The following is an 11,420-nucleotide window of genomic DNA, read 5'->3' as shown; positions in this document are numbered from 1 at the left end:
ACATTACAATGTACACCTATCACTTCACACTCAGCACATTCAGCACAGGAGGTGGCGGTATGCACCGAAAAAGTTGATATGCGACCCGCCAGTAAATCCATAGAGGAAGAAGAAGAAGAAATCTAGATAATAAATCAGACTGATACAAATAATGTTTAATAAAAGTCAGTTGCACATATAAAATGTGTTTTTATTAAGTCAGTCAGACTGAATGTCAAAACAGCCTGAAAAAAAAAAACGACATTCTCAACCTAAAGGAAGCGGAAATTTGTTGTGACGCAATTTGCATATCCCGGCGGCAACATTCAAATGCGTTATTGCTGCGCATGTCTGAAATAGATCGCCACGCCATTAACTGGAATATAAGCTTAGAACAAACAGGTACGTGTTCATCCATTTCTATCACTGTTATTAGAAACAATATTATCAAACTGTCTTATTTTGTTGGTTGATACTGATGTGTTATTATGACAGAATGCACGATTGTAAGCCTAAATGAGATGACCACGCCATCAACTGAATTAAACGGCAAACAAACAGGTAACTTTTTCGTATATTTGCATCAGTCTAATTAGAAACAATTTTGCCAACTGTTTTATTATGTCGACTGATGGGCCTACGGATGAATTTATGAAAAATGTATAAGTCAGAGTCTCCCTTCTTTCTGAGGTTAAGAAGAACAACAAGCAAACTGAGAAGATTAATGGACGGTGGACCTTTCATTTGCATTGAGAAGACAAGAGGTTGTCAAAGAGTCTCCACTTATTGCTGACTTTATGAGCAGATGGCTGGCTTTGTTCCAATAAAATGAGGTAATTCACCCTAATGTCTTTAAGTGGGATTTTACATAAAATTAAATGTATTAAAATGCCAATAAGTCAAATAAAATAATTTTGCCATATAAGCAAGTTAGAACACATAGGCTAGCTAGCTTTTTTGGGCATACATTAAAGTTTTGGTGTTTTTCTCTTTGTTTTAGGTTTGTGCTGAATTTGCACAGATAACAACTGTTGCCTTAATTTCAAAATTCTTCTCAAAGCTGGATGAACACACTCCAAGTCTCATGATGATCTTTGCCAAGAAAGGGACAAAGGATAAGGAAACTTCTTTTGCCACTTACACAGGTATGACAACTGCAAAAATTGTTTTTCTAGATAAATTAATCATTTGTTTCTTTCTTATGATTTGTGTGACTTGAAAATGTATTAGTTGATTGGTACATGTTGCTAATTTTCTTTATTTTCCCTGGTGTGTCTGTATTAATGTTAAGAGGGAGTGTGTCCTCAAAGCCCTGTTTGTCTACCTAAATGAGGATCCTGACAATCTCATCAAGGAGTACATGGTATTATTGCCTGAATATTCTGACAATATTTTGTGTATAACAATACTTTTTTTTTTTTTTTTTAGTACATTAATGTACTTTGTTTCTGTTTATAGGATGTCGATTTTTCCAACGTTGAAGCTGCACTCAAAGAAATGGTGATGGGCGTTTTTGTCATCGGATGTGAAGTTGGAGATGAACCTGCGGATGTTGGAGTAGTTCTTGAAGGAGTTACAGCACTAGAAGGGCTTGGTAATGTAGCTAATGGTGTTGCATTGCTGATTGGGCTTATTTATGCCCTAAATCTTAGTTTTCCGAAGGAGCTTCGATACACCTTTGAACTCCTGCAAAAAGTGTTCCTGGAGCTTGATGGACACAAACTTTCCACCCCAGTTCAAGCCCTCAAGACCAAGCTTTTTACACCTCATAAAAGGACTGATGAACAGACTGATATTTACCTTGAAACTGTGTTTTGTGTGAAATGGTCAAAACATGTTCATGTTTCATGTTCACACATTTTTATTGCCTTTATTGATTTGATTTTTTTTTTTTTTTTTTGTACGTCAAGGCATATGTGAAGAGGAATAGTTTCCTTAATTACATTTGGTCTTAACTCACCCAAAGAAGGTCAAGGAAAACCATCAAGGGTTTCAATGACTCATGGGTTAGTTAATGGTTACTATTTAAATTTAAAAAATGTTTTTGTCAAACTTGTCCTTTTAAACACTTTTTTTTTTTCCCCCAATGACTGTTTTAAAGGGATAGTTCACCCAAAAATGGAAATGTGATGTTTATCTGCTTACCCCCATGGCATCGAAGATGTGGGTGACTTTGTTTCGTCAGTAGAACACAAACGAAGATTTTTACCGAAAACATGTGCAGTCGGTTAGTGATTTAATGGAAGTGGATAGGCACCAAACCTTTGAAAGTAACAAAACACTCACAGACAAATCCAAATTACACCCTGTGGCTCTTGATGATACATTAATGTTCTAAGACACGAAACGATCGGTTTTTGTGAGAAACTGAACAGTATTTATATAATTTTTTTACCTTTGATACACAGCCACGTCCAACTGTCATGAGCACGAGCTTTTCATCCGGCTCGTTACATGTGTACGCGCTCTGGCGTAGTATACACAGTGCACAGAGATTTTGGGTATATTGGCTATTCAAAACGATAATTACTTGCTATATGCTGATTGTTCAAACCGATTTAAAGGTAAAAGATTATTTTGCTTGCGTGAACTGACCCGAAATAGTTTTTTATCGTCGATTTCCCCTTCCGGCGTTTGCGTAAACTACACCAGAGCGCGTACACTGGTAACAAGTCGGATGATGAGCTCGTGCTCAGGACAGATGGACGTGGCTGTGTATCAAAGGTAAAAAATTATATAAATACTGTTCAGTTTCTTATAAAAACCAATCGTTTCGTGTCTTAGGACATTAATGTATTGTCACGAGCCACAGGGTGTAATCTGGATTTGTCTGTGCGTGTTTTTTTGTTACTTTCAAAGGTTTGGTGCCCATCCACTCACATTAAATCAATAACAGACTGCACCGGTTTTCGATAATCTTCGTTTGTGTTCTACTGAAGAAACAAAGTCACCTACATCTTGGATGCCCTGGGGGTAAGCAGATAAACATCACATTTTCATTTTTGGGTGAATTATCCCTTTAATGGCTTATGACTGTTCTTCATTATAATATTTAAAAATAGATAGCAAAGTGACACTGATACAATGTTGAGTTTCCATGCAAAAAATCTTATTGGTAAAGACTGACATTTTAATGTTTAACATATATTTAGAAATTTTGATGAGACTGCACATTGGTGAAGACTGTGACACTGAAACTAACATTAGCTATGTTTGACGTGAAGCGGCGCAGCACAGACAGGTGTATGACATCAAAATACAGTTGTGCTTTTTGTACTTAGTGACCATACTTAAATGCATAGATATTAAAGATTACTAAAGTATTTTAATAAACTTTGGAAACCAAAAAGTGTAATAGATTTTAGCAGGACTATTTTCTGACGAAGAAGATGGACAATTAAAGAAATGAGAAGAACCCCCTTGTTGAAAATGACATTGATTATACATTGAGTTAGTTGACTTGATCTGTACTTGGATAATAAATGGTTTCATGTCAAAATAGCTGAGATAGTTTACCAACCGTTCTTTTGACTCTCTGTGAGTAATGTTCATACAGGTCTTCAGTCCATCTCATGGAGAGCGTCATCATACAGGGTTCGGTTTCAACACACCTGCCTGGAAGATTCTACATATCCTGAGGATCTTAATTAGCTGCTTCAGGTATGTTTAATTTGGCCTGGAAATTAATTTGACTGCTGTAGTGCTTCTATTTGCAAATGTTAATTGTAGAAATTGTAAGGGATATTAAATACTAGCCATTTTAGGTGGATAAAGTAAACAGGCTTAACACTTAATGATACTCAAACTATATAGTTTTTATTTTATTTATGTTCAGCAAATTGAAAATGTGAATTGTGTTGTGTTTAACATTTTTACATACCTTTATCTGATTGTATGAGTGAATTTCTTTTAAGTGTCCTAAGTGTCTTGCTTGTAAACAACATCATTCTTTGTTTTTTCCATTAAAAAACCCCACCAAAGCAGTGTGATGTCATCCAGATTTTTACTGCTCAAACCTTTGGACAGCTTGCAGTCATAATATCATAATATCAGAACATCAGACTGAAAATAGGCTTGAACTTGGAGGAGATGAATGTGCTGTAATTGTCCTTCCTTGACTGTAAGTCTTATGCTACAGATTTCCAAACTCCATTGCCATTAGTTTTCTATTACATGAAAGGGACCCCTGCAATATTTACAGCTTTGTTCATATTGGTGTCTTTACTGGGTCTGTCACAGCTGTCAGCTGGTGTGCCTATGACAGCCACCAGAGGGCAGTCTTTCAGGATCATTGTCTGTTTGTTCAAGACTTCAGTTCCCATCACCCTTTGCAATGATGATTGTTTCATTACCCTCAGCTGTGTATAACTGACAAGCTTAGCTCACCTGTATATATGTACCTTGTGGTCTGTGTCTGTGCTGCAGTATTAGTTTGTTTTTGCAGGTTCTACTTTGTGGCTTACCTTGTGCTAATGTTTTCTGCCTTTTTGTTGGGATGGATTACTGTTTTGGAATTTCTCCAAAAAGCTGCCATTGTATCTTCTGGTTACAGAGCGTTCTATGAGCAGGTGATGAAATATCAGCTTTCTTCAATGTATATATAGGTTTGGTTGATCAAAGGTTGAGTGTTTGGGGAGTAGTACAGAATGAGTGACCTGCAGGTACCGATCCACTACAGCTTGAGCTCAGCTCAGATCATATAGATGGGGCACCACAGTGTACACAGAGGACATGGTGATTATACTTTCTTTTATTATTACTTTTTCTTATCTGGAAATGTAATCTTCAATTGAAATGACTACTTTTGAATTTCATGCAGTCAAGATCCATTTAAACTTTACATGTACTATATTGTCCTCAGGTCAGCTGGGATTTTGGAGATGGGTGTGCCATTATCTTTTGCATTGATGGCGTGAGCCTTATTCAGGTAAATATTAGTGCACTCCACGCTTCTTGGCTTATTTGCATTAGTCTTTTTGAAATGTGGAAAACATGTCTTCAGTAAACTGAACTAGTTGAAACTGAACTTTAACTGCTGGTTTCTATTATGCATTTTATTCATTGGGTTGAGCTGTTTTCCCTAAACGTTGTAAGACTGCAGCCTTTTGATGAACCAGTGTTAGGTACAGTAGTTGTTGAGGACCAGGACAGAGGGCAGTGTAAGTCATTTAAAGCATGTTTGAGATAGTGATGCCATGTATTTAGTGACTAGAAATAAGGCAAGGCAAGTTTATTTATATAGCACATTTCACATACAATGGTAATTCAAAGTGCTGTACATAAAAGGAATTAAAACCATAATAGCATAAAAATCATACAAATTTACAATAATCACAACAATGAAAACAAAATGTAAGAACATTTAAGATGATTTAAAATTAATTAATACAGTAAAATGATTATACATAAAATAATGCAATCTGTTCGGACGTAGCACAGTGCTCATTCAATAAATGCACAACTGAACAGATGAGTTTTGAGTCTGCGTTTAAATGTGGCTAATGTATTAGCACATCTGATCTCTTCTGGAAGCTGATTCCAACTGCGGGCGGCATAATAGCTAAAAGCGGATTCCCCTTGTTTTGTGTGAACCCTTGATATTACTAACTGACTCGACCCTAGTGATCTGAGTTGTCTGTTAGGTTTATATTCAGCATATCTGCAATGTATGTAGGTCCTAGGCCATTGAGTGCTTTATAAACAAGTAAAAGTACTTTAAAATCTATCCTAAACATAACTGGAAGCCAGTGTAAGGACCTGAGGACTGGTGTGATATGCTCTGATTTTTTGGTTCTAGTCAGAATCCTGGCAGCAGCGTTCTGTATGAGCTGCAGCTGTCTAATGGTCTTCTTGGGAAGGAGACCATTACAATAGTCCACCCTGCTGCTTATAAAGCAATGAACAAGTTTCTCCAAATCTTGACGGGAAACAAAACATCTAATTCTTGCAATGTTTTTGAGATGATAGTATGCTGATTTAGTTACTGCTTTGACAACTTCATCTTTGTTTCCAAATGCAATGACTTCCGTTTTCTCCTTGTTTAACTGTAAAAAGGTTTGGCACATCCAACTGTTAATTTCATCAATGCATTGGCAGAGAGAGTCAATGGGGCTGTAGTCATTTGGCGATAAGGCTAGGTAAATCTGGGTATCATCTGCATAGCTGTGATATGCAATTTGGTTCTTTCTCATTGTATGTCGTATGTCATGGACGTCCACGGAGACTTATGCTCACCTATACTTAAGTAATAGACTCTCCCTTCTAAGTATGACCTGAACCATTTGAGAACCATCCCAGAAAGCCCGACCCAGTATTCCAGTCTATCTAGAAGAATGTTATGATCGACAGTGTCGAACGCAGCACTGAGATCTAGTAATACCAGCACTGATATTTTGCCAGAGTCTGAATTTAGGCGAATATCATTTATTATCTTAATGAGCGCTGTCTCTGTGCTATGATGTGGTCTGAAACCAGATTGGAAATGGTCCAGGTATCCATTTGAATTTATGTAGTGACTTAGCTGATTGAAAACAACCTTTTCAATCTTGCTTATGAAATGAAGATTTGATATTGGTCTATAGTTGCTCAATATGGTGTTATCAAGATTTTTCTTTTTCAGAAGGGGCTTAACAACTGCAGTTTTCAGGGAGTTTGGAAAAGTCCCAGAAAGAAGTGAAGTGTTCACCACTTCTAAGAGATCTGCTTTTAAACAGTTAAGAACACTTTTGAAAAAAGATGTGGGAAGTGTGTCAAGGTGGCAGGTTGACGATTTGAGGTGCTGTACTGTTCCTTCCAAAATGTTGCTATCGATTGCTTCAAAAGTAGACATAATGACTTTTTTAAATTGCGGTTGAATCTGTCTGACTGTCACAGAGAGTCAGACTGAGACATGCGGATCCAATTGCAGCATTTATTGAGAAATGTCGACAGGCAGGAGTAATCACCAGAAAACAGGAACAACGTAGGTAATCCGGGAAACAGTTCAATAGACAGGCAATGGTCGCAATGGCAGGTAGCAGGAATCGTCAACGGGGTACACAGTCCAGAGTCATACACAGAGAATCCAACACAGAGATAAACGCTTAGAATTACAACCATAGGAACAATAAGACTTCGCAAGGTGGCTGTGTGTGTGAGTGGCTTAAATGCATGTGGGTAAATGATAAACAGGTGTATGCAGCAATCAGATCAGTGGGAAACGAGGAGCAGCTGTGTGCAGTGATTGGTGCAGTGGCTTATGGGGATTGCAGTCCAGAATGTGTGTGCAAGAGTTCATGATGAGATAGACCAGATACGTGACACTGACCTCTGCATAACTTGAGGGTGAGCTAATTGTCTTTCTGATATTATTGATCTTCTCAGAAAAGAAGGAAGCAAACTCATCGCACTTGCTGTCAGAGAGCAGTTCACTAGGGATCTGACTAGGGGGGTTTGTTAGTCTCTCAACGGTAGCAAAAAGATTGCGAGTGTTGTTTAAGTTGCTGTTTATAAGGTTCGAGAAGAATGTTTGTCTAGCTTTACCTAGCTCAACATTGAAAGCATGAAGGCTGTCTTTATAGATGCTATATTGAATTTCGAGTTTCGTCTTCCGCCACATCCGCTCAGCTTTTCTGCATTGTATTTTCATACTCTGTACTGCTGTTGATTTTCTCCATGGTGATTTCTGTTTTTCAGAAATTCTGATTTTTACAGGTGCGACGTCATCAATGACATTCTTAACTTTTGAGTCAAAGGACTCCAGAAGAAGATCAACAGAGTCTGCAGAAATGCTTGGCATTGAAGATATAGCCTTCATAAATAGCACACTAGTGTTATCATTAATGCATCTCTTTCTGACAGAGACAGATCTAGATTCATTAGGAGCAGAGATCAATATATCAAAGAAAATACAGAAGTGATCAGATAGTGCTACATCCTTGATAACAGTGGATGAAATGTTTAGACCCTTACTGATGAGTAAATCAAGAGTGTGTCCACGATTGTGTCTAGGCCCACAATCGTGTTAATAAGGGAGCAGAGATGCAATTAGCCATGTGCACAATCAAGATTTAGTTGGTTGATCACTTGAATGTTGAATTAATTGGCATTAAAAGCAAAGCATTAATCTAATGTCTGACAGTTTTATTTTTTTTATTTTTTAATCAGTCTGAAGTTATGTTTTAGTTTGTGATCTTATGTGATGTAATTTGCTGTTAAAAACTTCTGTCTTTATGCTTTGTATGGTCCCTTTTAAATATAAACCTATGTCTTTTTCTCTTAGATTGATGATACCTAATTTATGAAGATCCAAGAGACTCTTAAGCTCAAGTTCACTTATCATGGCTTCAGGTAAGGCACTAAATATTATATTATATTGTGTCAGTCAGATTAGGTTTACAGTCTTAAACAGGAAAATGAGTGTTAATGCAGGAATATGATTGTAAACTGAGTGACACCCTTGTCTTCAATAAAAGTGCACTCTGTGGAAAAACTGTGAGTGGGGATGGAATATGTTTTCTTCTCTGAAATATCTGGAGATTTGCTGTGAATGCTCTGTGCATCTCTTTTTAATTTTGAGTGGTTAACATTAACCCTAACGTCACATTCTGTGTCTTTCAGGTAAGGTGGGCAGCTTATGAGATGAGTTGGATGTGCTGCTGTTCTGTTCCCTGATGGCAGCTTGCTTGAATTCATCCAACCTGATGTTGGTGAGTGCTAAAATTGTCTTTTTCCCGAATTAAGCTCTGCTAGGCTTGTTTGGAAATGTGGAGAGCTTTCTGGGGAGTGTAACCATTTTACAATGATACTCTCTCTGCTCTGTTTCTCCAACTTCCTGCAAGAGGTCTTTCAGATCTCTCACCAGAAATGGGGAAGGGGTTGGATGACCTGTTTTTTTTCCCCCTGTAATTTTAAGTGTATTGTGCAAAAATACTTTAGAATTTTATACAGTTGGCGACCTTAACGTTTGCGATGGGTCCCAAGTTGTATGTGTTCCTGCTGTCCTGTTCTATGATGGCAGCTCATTTGTCTTTGTTTCAATGTTAAACTTCATCTGGTGAAGACAATTATCAAGGTGTTCTATCCTTATTTGCTGTGTGAGCTTTTGGAAATGTGGAGAGCTTTCACAGTATACCAACTAATTAAGTCTGGTGTCCATTTGTACATGTGTTCCTAGGTTGAGCCAGGTTCCTGTGAGTGTGGTCATCCTTCATTGCAGCGTTTGCTCAAACTGTTAACAAATTAAGCATCAGATGTAATCTAAGTGTGCCTTAAAAGCTTTAGGGCTGGTTGATTCATTTTTATTAAGCAAATATTAATAAATTGAGATTAGTTTGTTTGTTAGTGGTGCCACTGTGTATACATTATCCTCCCCATGTGCATTTTAGCACACTTGCGTTCATTCCCCCCCATTCATTTTATGCTGATATTTATACACTGATGCCTTATTGTATGTTTCAAAGATACTTTTGTCTTGTGTTTAAATTTTTTTTTTTCCTCTCTCTTCCTAAATTTACCCTTGTGCCATCTGTGCTATGTGTATTTCTAGGCTTATAATGGTCACTTTTTTTTTTTCTTTTTCTGGCCACTTTCTAAAAATTGTCTTATTCCTCTTCCTTCATGCCTTTTGTCTTGTACCTAGCCAGTTTTCTTTGTTCATTTTGGTTTTGTTTATTTCACATTTGTTTTCCAGTTTAGCCTTTTGTATGCAGTTGTTTATGGACATTATAATTACTATAGTTTTATGCCACTTTTTAGGGTTTTGTGCATTTTACATTTTATTCTGCATTTTGTGTGCACTTCATTTTTTGGGGTCTTCATGACTTTGTCTATTGTTATGGTCTTTTGTTTTTTTTTTTTACTAAATTTTATTTAACCTGTGTAATATATGGCCTTGTGCTGTTTTGATTTATCATGGTTCACCAGCACTTGAATCTACCTTTTTCTCTTGAATCTGTCTTTTTCTTCTATGTCCTTTTGATGATGTACTAGAAAAGGTGCCATCACAGTTATGTCCCTCCTCTGAGATTTTAATGGTTTCAAATTTGTTAGTGTTTGAAGGTTTAAAGTCTAGACTTGTGTTGTGTGAGATACTGAACGGAGTCCTCTTCCATGACTTGTTGGATCTGAAAGGACTAATACACAGTGTGGAGATATCCTGGTAAACTCAGTTGGTTGGGTTTTAAGTGAATGTAAACTTGAGAAAGAAGACGTGTAACAGTCCATTGAGTATGTAGTCTGTTAGGTCCTTTCAATAGCTGTCTCACTTGTGAAACGAACTTCACAAGTGTTTAATGCTCCATGATGCTGCCATTGCCTCATTTTGGGTCAAAATAATCTTAAAATACTTTTACTGAAAAACTGCTCAATTACTGCATTAAACTAACTTTTGCTCAAGTAAGGGTAAATGAGTAAAGTGTTGTTAGGCTTCATTAATTGTGTCAACTGTAACCAGGAACATTTCCCATAACTTCCAACGTACTGGTTATATCTTAAGAAGAATGGCTTCTACTCTAATAGTCTGTTTCTTTCATATTCCGAGGTCACCGTAATCACCCTGATCCAGTCTGTATCCAGACCAGATGGTCACTGCAGTCACCCGGATCCAGTCCAGAGGGTGGATCAGCACCAGAGATGAGCCCTGAATGTCACCGGAGACCATGTCAGCTAGATGAGCCTCAGAGACAGTCTATAAGTGAAGAGGTCTTTGCTGGAGAACTGCCATTGCCAACAGAGAACTGGAAGCAGACTCTGCTAAATCTGACTTAGTTGCAGCCTGGAATGAAACTGCTGGTTTTGTGTGGCCAGAGGTGAACTATACCCCTGACTGAGCCTGTTGTGTTCCAGGTTTTTTTTTTTTTTTTGTGGGCCCTTAATTTGTCACCGATGGAGTTTTGGTTTCTTGCCAGTGTTGAGGCTGGCTTTCTTAATTTCTAGCAATATTGTCAGCTTGATTGCATTTGTTTTTGTGATTGTTTTTGCATTATCAACACCATTTGTGTTTAATGATGTTTTCGTGCATACATTTCTCTTGCATTGGCATGAATTAATACGGTCCACCCCACTCAGGAAAAGTTTAGCACTTTTTTTTTTCTCATTAAACTGCCAAAAAAATCAATTTCAGCTTTGACTCTTGACCTCATTTATTTATTCCTTTTAATTTCATAATCTCCAACCAAGCTACTGGGATTGCTGTCATTCTTTAATGCATCCTGATCAAGCAGTGTTAGGTTTAATGTTTGAGAAGCAGACCAGGGTAGTCTGTTACCTGCAGGTACAGATCCAAGTCCACAAATGTTTATGAGATGAGTAGGGGGAACCCCAGACTTTAGGTGGACGAGATGTCTTAGTCATTTGTTGCCTTTTCAAAGACTTCTTGTGCATATTGTAACCAAAGGTCAGAATTGCTCCTATGATATAGGTTTTTGATGTACACTTGTGAAATTCTGTCTTTACTGTTCTCA

General features: G+C 37.5%; 1 long non-coding RNA gene across 1 annotated transcript; it reads left to right on the top strand.

Moving 5' to 3' along the window:
* The first annotated feature begins 454 nt into the window (after window positions 1-454).
* Window positions 455-1,982, top strand: LOC141302373 (uncharacterized). The gene is made up of 5 exons (XR_012342373.1): window positions 455-540; window positions 670-812; window positions 980-1,124; window positions 1,271-1,342; window positions 1,438-1,982. It is a non-coding gene; the product is annotated as an uncharacterized lncRNA (long non-coding RNA).
* The last annotated feature ends 9,438 nt before the right edge of the window (window positions 1,983-11,420 follow it).

Source organism: Garra rufa, unplaced genomic scaffold (assembly GCF_049309525.1).
Source record: "Garra rufa unplaced genomic scaffold, GarRuf1.0 hap1_unplaced_001, whole genome shotgun sequence".
NCBI classification, from domain to species: domain Eukaryota; kingdom Metazoa; phylum Chordata; class Actinopteri; order Cypriniformes; family Cyprinidae; genus Garra; species Garra rufa.
This window is presented reverse-complemented; position numbering and strand designations above follow the sequence as displayed.